At 37.5% G+C, this 16,010-nt stretch overlaps 1 long non-coding RNA gene across 2 annotated transcripts in view; it reads right to left on the reverse strand.

Annotated features, from left to right (window-relative positions):
* LOC147379272 (uncharacterized) overlaps positions 1 to 16,010 on the reverse strand; it is a 221,882-nt gene that overhangs the window by 153,161 nt on the left and 52,711 nt on the right. For both annotated transcript variants that reach the window (XR_015132715.1, XR_015132710.1), the window contains exon 2: positions 868 to 931. This is a non-coding gene — a long non-coding RNA (uncharacterized LOC147379272). The remainder of the gene's footprint in view (positions 1 to 867; positions 932 to 16,010) is intronic.

A 16,010-nucleotide genomic window follows, 5' to 3' on the forward strand; every position in this document is an offset into this window, starting at 1 on the left:
AAGTTGAACAGTTCTATGAAGACCTACAAGACCTTCTAGAACTAACACCCAAAAAAGATGTCCTTTTCATTATAGGGGACTGGAATGCAAAAGTAGGAAGTCAAGAAACACCTGGAGTAACAGGCAATATTGACCTTGGAGTATATATGATAGACTATGAAAAATCTGCCTCTCATCCACTTTTGTAGCTCACTCGTTCATCACTTCCCTTTTGAAATGTTCACTTCAGGAACACTCAACTGCTTACAATGCCCTAATGGACACTTGTAATTCACTTTCACAAACTATTTACTCTGGCCCAAATTTTCTTCTTATCCTATTCTTTCTGCAAAACCCATATTCATTTCCCAAACTCTTGCACAGTCACAGATTTCTCTGGAATCCCACCATAAAAGCCAAATACCCCTTCATTACTTTATATGTATTCCTATTACTAGACATATATTTTTACATATGTACCTCTTCTTCTCTTTGTGTACTCTGAATCTAACCAAGACTTATTCAACTTTGTATTCCTAGTGCCCAATTTAGCATATAGGAAGTCTCCTTAGATGGATTGTTAAATAAATAAGTGTATGATTAATGAATAAATCAATGTTTATTTATCTCTTTAAAACTATGTATTTAACAATGATATAAATAAGACCTGTATAGTAAAGTTTTTAATATCTAATATACTCCACTCTGGAGGGCTTGTTTATTTATTGCTTTTAGAACTAAAAACATAAATAATAACATAAGCTAGATTACTTTATTGTTGTTAAACTGGAGCTGTTCAACTCTATAGTTCTTCCCCAGAGAAAAGAAATATTTTCTGTGTCTTATGTAGTGGAAGGACTTTAATAGAAAAAGAACTTAGTTACCCACCTTGGAGGTTCATTGGGTTGTGTCTGTTTGGAGGTCACATTTGCCTTCACCTCATCCCTGTTTCCTGGAAATGAAACAGAATATGCTGATAATGAATCAATAATATGTTGATGCTGTGCACAGGGATTAATCAAAAGCCCTCATTCTCTTTCAGGACAATTTCAAGCTGCCAGTAATCAGCAGAGGCAAGCAAGCTGGAGAGCAAGCCTAGCACATACTTGACAGTGACAATCAAGCTGTACACACTAATCTCTGTGGTGAAATTCAGACAGTGCCTTCCAGCCCCAAGGCAAGAAATGCACAGAATCTAAGGTTAAATACCAATCCCCTCATTCTTTCTTTGGGTCAACTAGTGCACATTCAAATCATTTAAACTGAGTTGCTTCTTTTTAATGGAGACACTAACTTACCTTTTCCTTTACTTGAGAGGAATATCTAATTAAAATAAAAATTCCCCCTCCATTTGGATATGTGCTTCATTCTTGCAGCTGACCATTTTTATCACTTCTTGCCTCCTCATTATATAAAGAGTAAATATCAACTTCATAGAACAAAGTAAACCATTACCGCTCTGATTAAAGTGACCCTAACAATTTGGTGTTGATTGCCTCCTTCAGGGAGAATTCGTTGATAAATAATAACATAAGGACACAAAAGATGCTGTTTTAGCTGCTCTTCTGAAAAACAATGCTTTGAAGTAAGACCATATGAAAACTGATGAAAAAGTTTGTTCCTGTTTTTATTTTCCCATTGAAAATTATATGAAGATAAAACAGTCATTCTGTTACAACTGTTTAATTTTACATGTGAAGAAATGTGAAACTAGACATGTTAAAAGGAATGTCCCACTGCGCCCTAGTTATTTGTTTCTAGGATGTTAATTCAGCTCAACCACCTGTGTTCACAGAACCTACTTGTACTCCCTGACTTGACTGATTGCCACCTTATTCTCTTATTTCATATCTGGACAGGAAGCGCTCTCACTCAATACTAAATGTCCTCTTGGCCTGAATCATGGATTACACAAACCTCTGACATCAGTCAGAGAAGACTTCTGGGCTTGACCTCTCAGATCCTATATTCTAGCATCCAGCTTCCCTATTGAATATTTACCAGATGTGCAGAAAATCCCTATGTGTTATCTTATATGTCCTTTTTTTTTTTTTTTACCAATTTTTGCCCTACTCTGTGCCCCAGTAGGTTGACAAATATGGGTTACCATCAATGTGCAACTTTATCTTCTGGTTTCTGGTTGGGTTTAACCAATTTGGAGCACCCACAGGAGATGGAGATAGGAGGACAGCAAAGTCAAGCTATTCATTCCCACCGTTCCTTCCCTACAGGATCAATGAACTCTCTCACCCGAAGGTCCCAGCATCTATCAATCAGGTGCCCTCTCGTGAGTAACAGACCCCCACTGTCACAGGCTACACCAAAACTTGGGCTTTCTTCACTTCACGTGTGTATCTGTTTGTCACTCAGTCATGTCTGACTCTTTGCAACCCCATGGACTATAGCCTGCCAGGCTCCTCCATCTGTGGAATTCTCCAGACATGAATACTGGAGTGGGTAGTCATTCCCTTCTCCAGGGGGTCTTCCCTACCCAGGGATTGAAACTGGGGATCCTGCATTGCAGGCAAATTCTTTACCATCTAAGCCACCAGGGCTCATACCTTTATAAGCAGTTTCTTTCTAACTAATTCTCCTCTAGCTACTCATTTTCTTTCTTGTTTGAACTCAGAAGAACACATAAAAGGAAGAAAGGAGAAGTAGAATATAAAAAGCTGGAAAAATAAAGTAATATTTGGCTTGCTTCTCACTATTTCATCTCTATCTTATTCTCCAAAAGCTTGTTTCCTGGCAATGCAAACTCAAAGAATAAAAACTTTATTATCTGTACACTATGCTGTTCTCCTTATTAAAATGTTTTAAAAAAAATACCACTTAAGAAATATATGATCACATATGTATCATGCCACGGCTTACATTTGCAGAGCACATAAAAGTAAAATGGTTTTACTTTAGTTGATTTGTGACAATTCTTATCTACTAAAATATTGACATGTGGAAATACTTTTAAGAAAAACTCTTGATATGTTACTGTCTAATTGAAAATACTCTTATGAAGATGCCAACAATATTACTAAATGTGTGCAATAAAGCTCTAATTAAAACAGGAGGAAAGGGGTGGGACACAATCTTTAAAAGGATGATAAGGCCAGAGACAAGACAAAAACTGGTTAAACCAACTAGGTCCAAGATGGTGGATGAGTTGAATTCCAGTAGATCTTGAGCCTTGTTATATGCTCATTGTAATACATTAGCATCTAAATGACATACTCATCAGCACCATGACAGTACTGAGGCCAGCCATTAAAGGTAAAAAAGTGGGCAGTGGCCCAATTCCTGGAAATCCCTGCCCTTTCCCCAAAATAATTGGAATAATCTTCCCACTCATTGGGCTTCCCTGGTGAAGAATTTGCCTGCAATGTGGGAGATCCAGGTTTGATCCCTGGATCGGGAAGATGCCCTGGAGAAGGAAATGGCTACCCACTCTAGTATATTTGCTTAGGAAATCTCATAGACAGAGGAGCCTGCTGAGCTATAGTCCATGGTCGCCAAAAGTCAGACACTGCTGAGTGACTAACACAACCACACATTAGCCTATGAAATTACCCATCGCATAAAAGCTAACCATGCCATATTTCTAGGCTCGCTCACTCTCTCTCACCTTCTGAGATAGTCCACACTCTGTCTGCAGAGTGTGTTTCTCTCTAAATAAATCTACTTCTTACCTATCACTTTGTCTCTCAGTTGGTTATTTCTGAGATGAGACTTCAAGAACTTCAAATTCACTGGGAACATAATCAGTTAAAAAACTGGTTAGTAGCATAAAGTTGGATCAGACTGCTGTGAAAGGGCATTTTCTCCTCCCCAACTTTGAAAGGTATGTTTCAAAAACCTTCACATAAGAATGAGCTCTTGACTGGGGTTAAAGTGTAATTTTCAAAATATTCAAAACATGACTCATGTAACTATAAAATAAACATGTATCAGAGATTTTATTAATTCATTAATAAAGGCACCAGTAAGATGGAAAGACTAGCTCAAAGGAGATCTTGAGAAACAGAGATTTATATAAGAAAAAGATTTCCTTTTTGATTTAATTATAGTCAGTCTACTCTAAGACCTCTAGGCCTTGACCTTGGGCTTTAGTTTCTGTCTTTGTTAGGCCGGCATCACCTAGTTGTAGTAAGAATTTTACTGTCTATTTAGAAGGAACTGCCACCCTCAGTATCTGATCATCCTCAATATTTGAGCAAATTCCTCCAATATAACCCCCCGCTCCACCTTGTAATATCTGATCACTCTGGCCTGCCTTTGGCAAGAACCCTGCTACATGAGTTTAACAAAATCTTCCCTAACCTGGGGATCTCTTTATAGTGATTTTCTGTTCACCAACTCCCCGACTCTCCTTGACTATAAATTCCCACTTTCCCTTGTATTCAGAATTGAGCCCAATGGCTCTCTCACTTATTGTAAAACCTCATTGCAGCAGGTTTTGCAGGTAAAATATTCCTTACAATTCTTTGTCAGAATAATTTTTTAACATTAATCAGTCAGCTAATAAAATGCTGAAATGGATTGGCTAATAGATACAAAACTGTGTAATGTCCTACAGAGAAGTAAAATAAAATGCTTGGCATCATCTTTTCTCCCATCCAGAAATATACATGTCAACATGTAAATGGAAAACAGTGAAAGATCTTTGGGTAGCAAATAGTTAAGTCAATACAGATGCATTCTCCAATAAAATCAAATAGTTTTGGGGTGAGTCTGTTAAACAATGGCAAACTGTTTAATAATACAAGGTCATTCAGTTATCTTCTGCTTTATTTTATGCATTTTGGATAAGTCTTAACACAAGATATTAACAGTTTATAGAATATGAGATTGGTATGGATGAGATTACTAAGAAGCCTATGCCAACTTCCCAATTTTCATTTGCTTGTATCAAAATGAAGACAAAATCCTATAGAACCATATCAGTAAAATATCCATTGATAATGTATTAAAAATAAAGAAAAATCTTTCTGTGGCTTAGGATTCCTTAAGCTTTTATATTTCTGTATCTACCCTTGGTCAATTTAGGCAGTACACACGAAGTTCATGAGAGTCTTCCTTTTCTATCTAACTTTAATAACTTTCTTTTTGATATATTCCCATGGATAACTAAATTATCAAAGTATAGCATTTTTCTTCAATCCAACTGACTGCAACTATTCTCACATGTCACAAGTTAATTTTTATTTTAAAGAATTGATTTCATGAGACATAGACTACCACTACCATAAAACTACCACTGGCCTACAGAAAGAGTTTTAGGGATTTTTTTCTTACTCAGACTATTCTTAAAAGTTTCCAAATATTTTCTCCTTTGAAATCATTTTAAACACATTTTAAAATAATATGGCAGTTTATAAACACAAGACTCTCTCTCAAAAATAAAGTAATAAAACTAAAGAAATATGAATAACAGAAGATACAAAGGTGAAATATAAGAGAAAATATTCCATAGAAAACAGAAAGTAATAGCTGAACTAAATACTTAACATATGTCAAGAATTAAGAGTGGTCCATTCCATACCATAATAATTTGCCTTCATGTGAATTATTCATCCTATGGCTCCATAGTGGAAAAAGTAGCAAACCCAAACTCATACAGCTAAAAAGTATACATCAGGGTGGGAACCTCTGTGGATTGCCTTTGTCTACACCAGGCTGCCTTCCTAACAAATGATATATTTTACCTTTTATAACTATGGGTTATAGTGGCACTAAAACAAAACAAGCAATTTATGAATGGGTTTCCCTGGTGGCTCAAATGGTAAAGAATCTGCTTGCAATGTAGGAGATGTGGGTTCAATCCCTGGGTCAGGAAGATCCCCTGGAGAAGGGAGTGGCTATTCACAATCATATTCTTGCCTGGAGAATTCTATAGACAGAGGAGCCTGGCAGGCTATAGTCCCTGGGGTGGGGAACAGTCAGATACGACTGGGAGACCAACACTTTCACTCAAAACAAAGCAACCAATCAATTTATTAATATCCATTGATTTTTGAGTGTAGCACTTTCTTTGCCTTATTGATTATGGAAATAATTTCTTCACAAAAATAAGAAAAAGATAGACTTCATCACCATTTTTTAAAAGCTTAGTAGCTCAATCTTCCATAACTTTTTGAGATTTTACAAATTATTTCATTAAAAATGTGATTGGAGCCAAAATAACAACTTAAAACACTGCCTTACAAAAGAGGAAGCTCTTTGTTTCTTACAAAATTTTGATGTCAGATCTAAAATGTTTTGCTTTCCTGCAAAAGCATGCTTTTTCTTGGTTTTCACCTGCTGTGAGAATTATTCCTACATTATAATTAGTTCAGATAAATGAATGGCAAGATTGCTCTTCAGATTTTACTTTTTAAAGCTCATTTACATGATGGTCTATGATGACATGGTTATTAACAGTTTTTGGGCAATTAATTAGGGTAGTTGGTAGAGTTGTTAGCACAAAATGAAACTAAGAGGTTATTTTAGTAAATCCTTCTGCTCAGGAGACATGATAGTAGCCATCAATCCACACTAACTGAATGAATAGTGATGTTACTCTTCTCACTGTGTTTTATTTGGTAGGCACCAGGGTTATTTGGTGGGCTTCCCTGGTGGTTCAGCAGTAAAGAATCTGCCTGTCAATGCAGGAGATGTGGGTTTAATTCCTGGGTCAAGGAGATCCCTTGGAGAAGGAAATGGCAACCCACTCCAGTATTCTTGTACCTGATAAGCTGCCGTCCATGGAGTCACAAAGAATCGGACACAACCACAACTTAGCAACTAAACAACAACAACAAATGTTATTTGGTAGTTTTTTTTTTTTTTTTTTTTAACTTCCAAGCATGAAGTTTTGGTATCCTTCAAACCACTACTGCATCCCTCTTCCTAGTCCTCTCCAAGCTATGGAGCACTGAAGAAGCACTGGTCACTTTCCATTTCTCAAGAAGCTCTTTTTATCTTTTTACAGTCTTCATCCTACAGAAGCAGATCACAGTAAAATGTCCAGTGATAACATATGAGAATAAAGAAATGCCTTTCTGTGGCTTAGGGTTTCTCCACTTCCTTATTCAATCTCCTCCCCTTTTCTAGATATTCATCTAGGATGCTCCAGCATCAGTTCTTGTTTCCTGGGGCCCCTGCCTGAAAGCAGCTCTTTTGCCCCTTTCCTGTTTCCCCATTTCTGTTCCCCTCTAACCTTAAAACAACCTAATTATAGGAATGAGATCACTAGGCAATTTAACCTAACTCCTGAATTATGTTCTCCTGAATGCACAGCATGCCTTGCCTAACCTGTTGATTTTTTTTCCTAGATAAAAAGAAGAATGAAGAATGAAATGGTTGGAAAATGGCTAGCTCTCTACCTCCAATAACCCCCTTAGTAATTCTGCAGAAAGACCACACAGGCAAGGTAACATCTGGAGAGAGAATCAGCCAGTTTGCATGCCATGGAGAAGGACGCAGAACGCAACCTCCTGTCTCAGTGATTCCCTGAGATTCTTCCCCCCTTTTTCCTTTTAAAAACCATCATGGCTGAGCAGAATCTTCAGAACTGGTCTCTAGATGAGTCTACCTTGTCCCCAGGTTGCTGCTTTTCCGATTAAAGCAACTTTCCTTTTCCCTGACATTTGCCTCTTGAATTATTAGCTTTTGAGTGTCAAACAGCTGAACCAGAGTTCTGTAATAAGCCCATGGATTTAGGTGGGACCTCAGGCTAGTGATTCTATATATTTTGGGAGTGGGAATTGACACAGAGACTTTCAGGCTGAGCCAATAAAACGCCTCTGCCCAGTTTTCTCCTCTCTCTCCCCCAGCCACAGGAAGATAGCTGTTCCAAAGTGTCACTCAGACTTACAGAGAAATACATTTTTGCCTTAGTATAAAATAAACTTTGCTTTGTTGAGCTCCCAAGATGACTAAATATGGTAACACGATGTAGGTTACCCCACTAATGCATCTTGAAAAGAATTTGAAGTAAGGGTCTCTGAGACTGGCACCTTCTAGGCAGATTTATTCAGGACCCCCTTAACCATTTGTATTTCTAACACTCACAACACCATGCACGTGCCCTTAAAGATTTATTGTAATTCAGAGAAATGGCAACACAACTTTTTCCACTCTATTAAGGAATAACTGACAAAATTGTAAGACATTTAAAGTGTGTATGGTGGTGATTTGATATACTGGCAGCCAATGCTTTTAACCAAAATTTATAAGCAGTGAATTTGGAGTAGAGAGAACATATATTAAAAGTTGGCTGTGATTTTACCTGGCTGCACCAATAGAGCAGAGGATAAAGAAGGGAATAGCTTTTGTTTGAAAGTGAACAGCTTCATTTGTTGTTTTGTTTGAAAATGAACAGCTTCATTTCATAACAAATGAGCCATTTTGTTAATGAAAAACAAGTTCCTGCATCGAACTGTCTCAAGTAAACACACAGCATTTGGATAGAACGTGCCTAAATAGCTTTGATTAAAAAATGATTGAAATTTTAAATGTCTCTTCAAAAGGACCTTGGAACTGGGGAAATGGGGTGGGGATTAATCAGTGATGGAACAAAGATAAGAACCATGAGAAGAGGCCAGGCCCTGGGAAATTCTGGGTGGAGAAAAGGGAGGAGGAACACTGAACTGTCACTTCAGTAGGGCAGCTTCTCTTTAATTTGTCACCTATACTGCTCCGGACTGTGCTCCCACTCAGTGGTCCAAAAACATGCATGGGTGCTCAGTTGCTCATTCATGGTTGACTCTCTGCGACCCTATGGACTGTAGCCTGCCAGGCTCCTCTGTCCATGGGATTCTCCAGGCGAGAATACAAGGTTGGGTTGCCAAACCCTCCTCCAGGAGATCTTCCCAACCAAGGGATTGAACCCATGTCTCCTGCGGTACTGACAGATTCTTTACCACTGAGTCACCTGGGAAGCCCTCCCCCTCAAACTTCAGGAGGACCCTATTTGTATTAAAACATTGAATCTAGTTTTTTAAAACCTACTAACCATAGAACGTTTCCATGACTTACATGATTGCATTAGCAATGGACAGTTACTGCTTGTGTCTGTCCATCTGCCAGTCTCTATATTCTGAAAGGTGTACAACCTAGAATATCTTAGATGAATTTTAATGGACTACCTGTAAATAATAAGCAAAAAGGAGCTGACGACTAAAGCCTCTCTAAACCTCTTAACCTTCCCATTCCACCTCTCCAGAGGTTTATGAATGAATAATTTTTAATTAATTAATTACTCAATCAGTGAGCCTTCCAACAATCAATTCTGACTAATTTTCTTTTAGCTAAACTGAAAAAAGGAAGAAAGAAAAAAAACCCTGTCACCACTATAGATAAACTAATGCAGCATAGGGAAATATTAAAGACCAAGAAAGGGGAAAGTAGGCTTAAAACAGATTGTCTTTCCTCTGAGAAAATGATTATGATTGAATTTTTCCTTATCTTCTGTGCATCACACTGCTACAGGATTTCAGGCCAAAATTAAATCACGCATATTGATGTGCATGTCCTTGGTCACAGATAGGAGTTAATCTTTCTTGTGTCTGAATACTGTCTTAAAATTCTTAATAGACCTTTTATCAGAGGCAACATAAGAAAAACGGAATAGTAAAACCAAAACCTCTTCAAAAAAACACTGTGTGGTTACAAATTTTTTGTCTTGTAGGAACATAGCTAAGTAACATACAGGATATTGCGTGCATGAGCGCTCAGTCCTGTCTGACCCTTTGAAAGTCCATAGACTGTAGCCCACCAGGCTCCACTGTCCATGGACTTTTCCAAGCAAGGATACTGGAGTGGGTTGTCAACTCTTATTCCAGGGGATCTTCCCAACCCAGGGATTGAACCCACATCTCTTGGGTCTCCTGGATCGGCAGGCGTGTTCTTTACCAACTGCACCCCCTGGGAAGACCCATCATGTAGATCAGCTAAACATTTTTTGACAAAAAAAAACTTTATAGCATTTCAAGGTCCCTCCTGGAAAAACTGTGGTTTGAACAGTTCATTTGCATCATGGCAGCTTATTGTACTGTAGCTGGGCAGCACAACATAAACTGCTGCTTATTTTTATGTTTAAGATATAAGCAAATATCTTTCATTCACAACTATCCCATGACATTTCATAAAATCAAATATATGTTGAAAATACTGCACATTAATATTTATTTTCAACTGCATAATCTTTAAGCATCAACAGTAAATAAAAGCAACAATAATTCTTTATACAAGGAGAATCTGTAGAATAAGAGGGCTTTTTTTTAAATGAAATTCTTATTTAGATGTATAGAAAAAAGTATGCCTTATAAAATATGATAACCTCCTCCCAAATCAGGTCAGTTCATAAAATCCTTCTGTTTTTACAGGCATTTCTATTCAAGGATACACACAAACATTTCCATGCATTTATTTTACATGAAATTATTTTAAATCATGAATTATTGACACAATATACTTGTACTTTATGCAAGATGTTTTCACTAGAGAAAAAATATTTATGGTTATACTATACAAAAATTGAATTTTTTTCAGCTCTCAGTCATGTTTTACTCTTTTGAATTTCATCACTTTAATATTTGGCATTTCTGTGGCCTAAAATGACTAGAATCATTTAAGATTTAATGAAGAGCTATTTACCTCCTAAATCTTCTTCCCTTGAGTAATGAAATAATTACCCTCCCATAATCAGGGAAACGTGAAACGTGAATCTCAAATTGAGCTGTTGTGAGAAGGGTTAGTGATGCTGCATAGGTGATCACCATGGTAACATTTGGAAATGGAACTGATGTCAAGCCAAGAGTGCCGTATTTCTATTCCCACAAGAGCCCAACCAGGGACTGGAGATGAACTCTTGCAGGGTCTCAGGAAAATGACTGAAAACTAACATTTGCTGGATCTCCCACTGGAGTATACACATCACCATTTTATATCATTCTCAAAGGAAGATGATTTAAAAACACAACAACATATTCTCAATAGTTTTAATTAAAATTGCTTTGTAACGTTATATCACTGTGTGTGTGTGTGTGTGTGTGTGAACTTGCTGTACATTCAAATGAGGCTTAGCCCGAAGGAAGAACATGATGATGCTAGAAAGGGAATTCACCAAAGCTTTATTCACATAATGGAGAAAATTAAATAATTAGACATTCTCTATAAGATCAGAGCAAGTTAATTCATTTTTAACAGCATGGATTAGGAAGGTGATGCCATAAATCCTAAGGAGAATATGATTTACTTGGAATTGGAGAGAAATAATTAGTGTCACACTGGCCCTGACATCATGTGTGTGTGTGTGTATGTGTGTAAAACAAGTTCCATTCTAATTTCATGGTATACAGGAAACACTAAATTGGACTGAATGTGAAAAAGGCAAGCAAACATATATTAAACACTAATATAAAATATGTATACAAAATTTGTCATCATAATTTTCAAGTACATATAGTAACTAAAATTGAGATTACTTATAATTCTTCCAAGAGATAGAGTTCATACAATGAGTACATAAACACTAATTGTAATTAGCATACTAAATATGTGCAACTGAATGCTGGTATAGAGCTTGGAATACAGTCTGTTTACCTAAGTAGATAAACATCTCTTCTGTAATCTTCCTTATGTTTTACTTAACAATATTAAACAGGGCTTCCCTGGTGGTTCAGTGGTTGAGAGTCTGCCTGCCAATGCAGGGAACATGGGTTCAATCCCTGTTCCCGGAAAATCCTACATCCCACGAGGAAACTGGGCCCCCACACTGTAACTACTGAGCCTGTGCTCTAGAGCCCTGGAGCCTCAACTATTGAAGCCCACGTGCCTAGAGCCTATGCTGTGCAACATGAGAAGCCACTGCAATGAGAATCTCACAAATAGCAACCAAGAATAGCCCCGCTCATTGCAACTGGGGAAAGCCTGTGTATAGCAATGAAGACCCATCACAGCCAAAAAATAACATATATATTTTTTTTTCAAAAAACAATATTAAACAAACATTTTAACAATGTATAGTAATATATGTATTTATAATATAACATGAGGCTTCAGCAGTATGTAAACTGAGAAATTCCAGATGTTCAAGCCAGATTTAGAAAAGGCAGAGGAATCAGAGATGAAATTGCCAACAGCTGTTGGCTCAGAGAAAGCAAGACAGTTTCAGAAAAACATCTACTTCTGCTTTATTGACTATGCCAGACCCTTTGTGGATCACTGTGTGGATCACAACAAACTGTGGAAAATTCTTAAAGAGAGGGGAATACCAGACCACCTGACCTGCCTCCTGAGAAATCTGTATGCAGGTCAAGAAGCAGCAGTTAGAATGCGACATGGAACAATGGACTGGTTCCAAATTGGGAAAGGAGTACATCAAGGCTGTATATTGTCACTCTGCTTATTTAACTTATATGCAAAGTACATCATGAGAAATATGGGGCAGGATGAAGGACAAGCTGGAATCAAGATTGCTGGGAGAAATATCAATATGAAGATTGCAGATATGCAGATGACATCTCCATTATGGCAGAAAGTGAAGAGGAACTAAAGAACCTCTTGATGAAAGTGAAAGAGGAGAGTGAAAAAGCTGGCTTAAAACTTAACATTCAGAAAACAAAGATCGTGGCATCTGATCTCATCCCTTCATGTCAAATAGATGGGGGAAATAATGGAAACAGTGAAAGGCTATTTTCTTGGGCTCCGAAATCACTGCAGATGGTGACTGCAGCCAGGAAGTTAAAAAACTCTTGCTCCTTAAAAGAAAAGCTATGACAAACCTAGACAGCATATTAAAAAGCAGAGGTAATACTTTGTCAACAAAGGTTCATTTAATCAAAGCTATGGTTTTCCCAGTAGTCATGTATGGATGTGAGAGTTGGACTATAAAGAAAGCTGAGCACCGAAAAATTGACGCTTTTGAATTGTGGTATTGGAGAAGACTCTTGAGAGTCCCTTGAACTGCATGGAGATCCAACCAGTCCATCTTAAAGGAAATCAGTCCTGAATATTCATTGGAAGGACTGATGCTGATGCTGAAGCTCTAATACTTTGGCCACCTGATGTGAAGAACTGACTCATTGGAAAAGACCCTGATGCTGGGGAAGATTGAAGGGAGGAGGAGAAGGGGACAGCAGAGGATGAGATGGTTGGTTGGTATCACCAACTTGATGGACGTGAGTTTGAGCAAGCTCCAGGAGTTGCTGATGGACAGGGAAGCCTGGCGTACTGTAGTTCATGGGGTCGCAAAGAGTCGGATATGACTGAGCGACTGAAAAGAACTCAGCTGAACTGAATATAATATGAAGTGAAAAAGTAGTGTTAGTTTCCAAGTCATGTCAGACAATCAGGCTCCTCTATCCATGGAATTCTAAAGGCAAGAATACTGGAGTGAGTAGCCATTACATTCTCCAGGGGTTCTTCCCAACCTAGGGATCAAACCCAGGTATCCTGTATTACAGGCAGATTTTTTACTATGTGGGTCACCAGGGAAGCCCCATGATATCACATATATGTAAGTATTTAGCAATTTAGAGCCAATACAATAACAAATATTTTCTACAGCCATTAAAAGGTAAACTTTAACCTACCTCACCAATTCATGTCTTCATCTCATTAATCAAGCAGTCAATCATTATTGAGCACCTATAGTACTAGGCTAAGTGTTGCACAAATAAAGAACAAAAATAGACACGGCCATTCTTGGAGTTGAAGGTTCACTGGTGACGACAATAATCAAGTATTCACAAAAATAAATGTAAAATCACAACTGTAGCAAGTTTTTTTAATCAAGGGAAAGTACATGGTTGTCCATAAAACACTTAACTAGAGCTATGACCCATATGAGAGACTGGACCAAGCTCTTTTCAGAAAGTGAAACTAAATTGGCAAAGGAAATATATATGCTATATAAATAAATAAATATGCTATATTTTATCCTTCATGTTGTGGAGTAAAATGATACTCAACATGAACCCTATGGTAATGATATTAATATACATTTGTTTTTGACTAATGAAATTGAACATTTTCCTATAGGCTTCTTTTAATTCATTGAACCTCATAAATTATTTTTCCGATACTGTCCTTTCTTCATCATCTACCCAGGCCAATACTTCTTTTGTAGACATAGTAGAAGTACAGAAACTTCACTGTCTATCAAAACTCTATGCTTGATGATTATTCCACAAATATTTGTTATTTATCTACAATTATAGGTTAAATTATGTGTCCTCCAAAAGCAGTGCTGAAGTTCTAACTCAATACCTCAGAATGTGAACTTATTGAGAAATAGAGTCATTGCAGATATAATTGGAGAAAGAAATGGCAACCCACTCCAGTATTCTTGCCTGGAGAATCCCAGGGACAGAGGAGCCTGGTGGGCTGCTATCTATGGGGTCATACAGAGTTGGACACGACTGAAATGAGTTAGCAGCAGCAGCAGCAGATACAATTAGTTGAGATGAAACCATCCTGGTTTACAATATGACTGGTGTTCTTATAAGAAGACAGCCATGTGAAGATAAAAGCACACGGGGAGAATGTCATGTGGCAAGGAAGGAGGAGATTGGATTCATGCAGCTGCAAATCACTAAAAGCTGGGAGGAGGCAAGGAAGAACCTCCTAGCAGGTCTCAAAGGGAGCTCGGTCCTGCCAATACCTTGATTTTGGACTTCTCCAGAAGTAGGAGATAGTACACTTCTGTAGTTTTAAGCCATCCACTTTATAGCACTTTCTTACAGCAATCCTAAAGCACTAATAGTTTTCAGAGACTATTTTAGGGACTTATTAGATTGACTGACACTACCAAAAAAATGCAATGACTTAAAAAAGTATGATCTGTGCCTCACAAGATCTTCCAGTAGATATGTATATGAATTAACTTGAGGATAATGAAGAATATATTACATTTTGATGAATATGTAGTAGAAATTATAAATATTTACATATTACAAAATTTACAAATTAAAAAAAACATTGGAGATACTTAAATTTAAAACAAGTGGAGGGAGAATTCTGTGCTGGTCCAGTGGTTAGGACTTGGCACTTTCATTGCCAGGCCTGGGTTCAATCCCTGGTTGGGAACTAAGACTGCACAAGCTGCAGAAAACAGCCAAAAAATAAATGAATAAACAAATAAAAAGTAAAAGGGTTAGAGGCATTCTATGGGCAACACATCTTCAAACCTGTTAATCTAAGCAAGAACTCAAAAGATGCCCTAAATAGAACTTAGTCTTCCTCATGAGAAGTGAACAGAATTACAGCAGAATTTCTGACCACATCAACATCAGGAAAATGCCATGCACAATTAAAGTAGTCCATGCACACTTAGAGATTTAGTCAATTACAAATCCCCCTGCTTCTAGAGACTGAGGTCAAACACTTTAGGTTGTGTGAATAATGGTGTAGTAATTTAATTGCTAATTCTATTTTCACATATTATATTAAAATAACAGACTATAATGGAAATGGTATGGGAGTAGACATAATAAAATGTGGTAATTTATAATGTAAATAAAGGCAGTGAGTGGCGTACGCAGTGGGCCAAATTCTTCTCTTGAATGAACACACAAGGGGCCTGTTAACTTTAGAAGTGGCTGTGTTCACTCATATGAATAAGATGATTCTCAAAAGCAGCCTTTTTTTCCTGAATGAACTGACAATGATTTCTATATTTTCATATAAATCAGATGAAATTTATATTCATCAAAGAAGTTCACATTCTAGTGGGAGGGGGCAGACAGTCAACACATAATTAAATCTGCAAAATATCAGAGAATGGTGAATGCTTAGCAGAGAATGAAAGGATGGTGGTGATATAAACTAATGGTGCCCAGCATTTTTGGCACCAGGGAATGATTTCATGGAAGACAATTTTTTTCACAGGTGGCGAGAAGGTGATTTGGGGACGATTCAACACATTACATTTATTATGCTGCCACTGATCTGACAGGAGGTGGAGCTCAGGTGACAATGCAAGTGATGGGGAGTGGCTGAAAACACAGATGAAGCTTCGCTCACTAGCCCTGCTCACCTCCTGCTGTGTGGCC

This window comes from Bos grunniens, chromosome 1 (assembly GCF_055505025.1).
Source record: "Bos grunniens cultivar Pamir isolate PY7600 chromosome 1, Bosgru_T2T1.0, whole genome shotgun sequence".
NCBI lineage: Eukaryota > Metazoa > Chordata > Mammalia > Artiodactyla > Bovidae > Bos > Bos grunniens.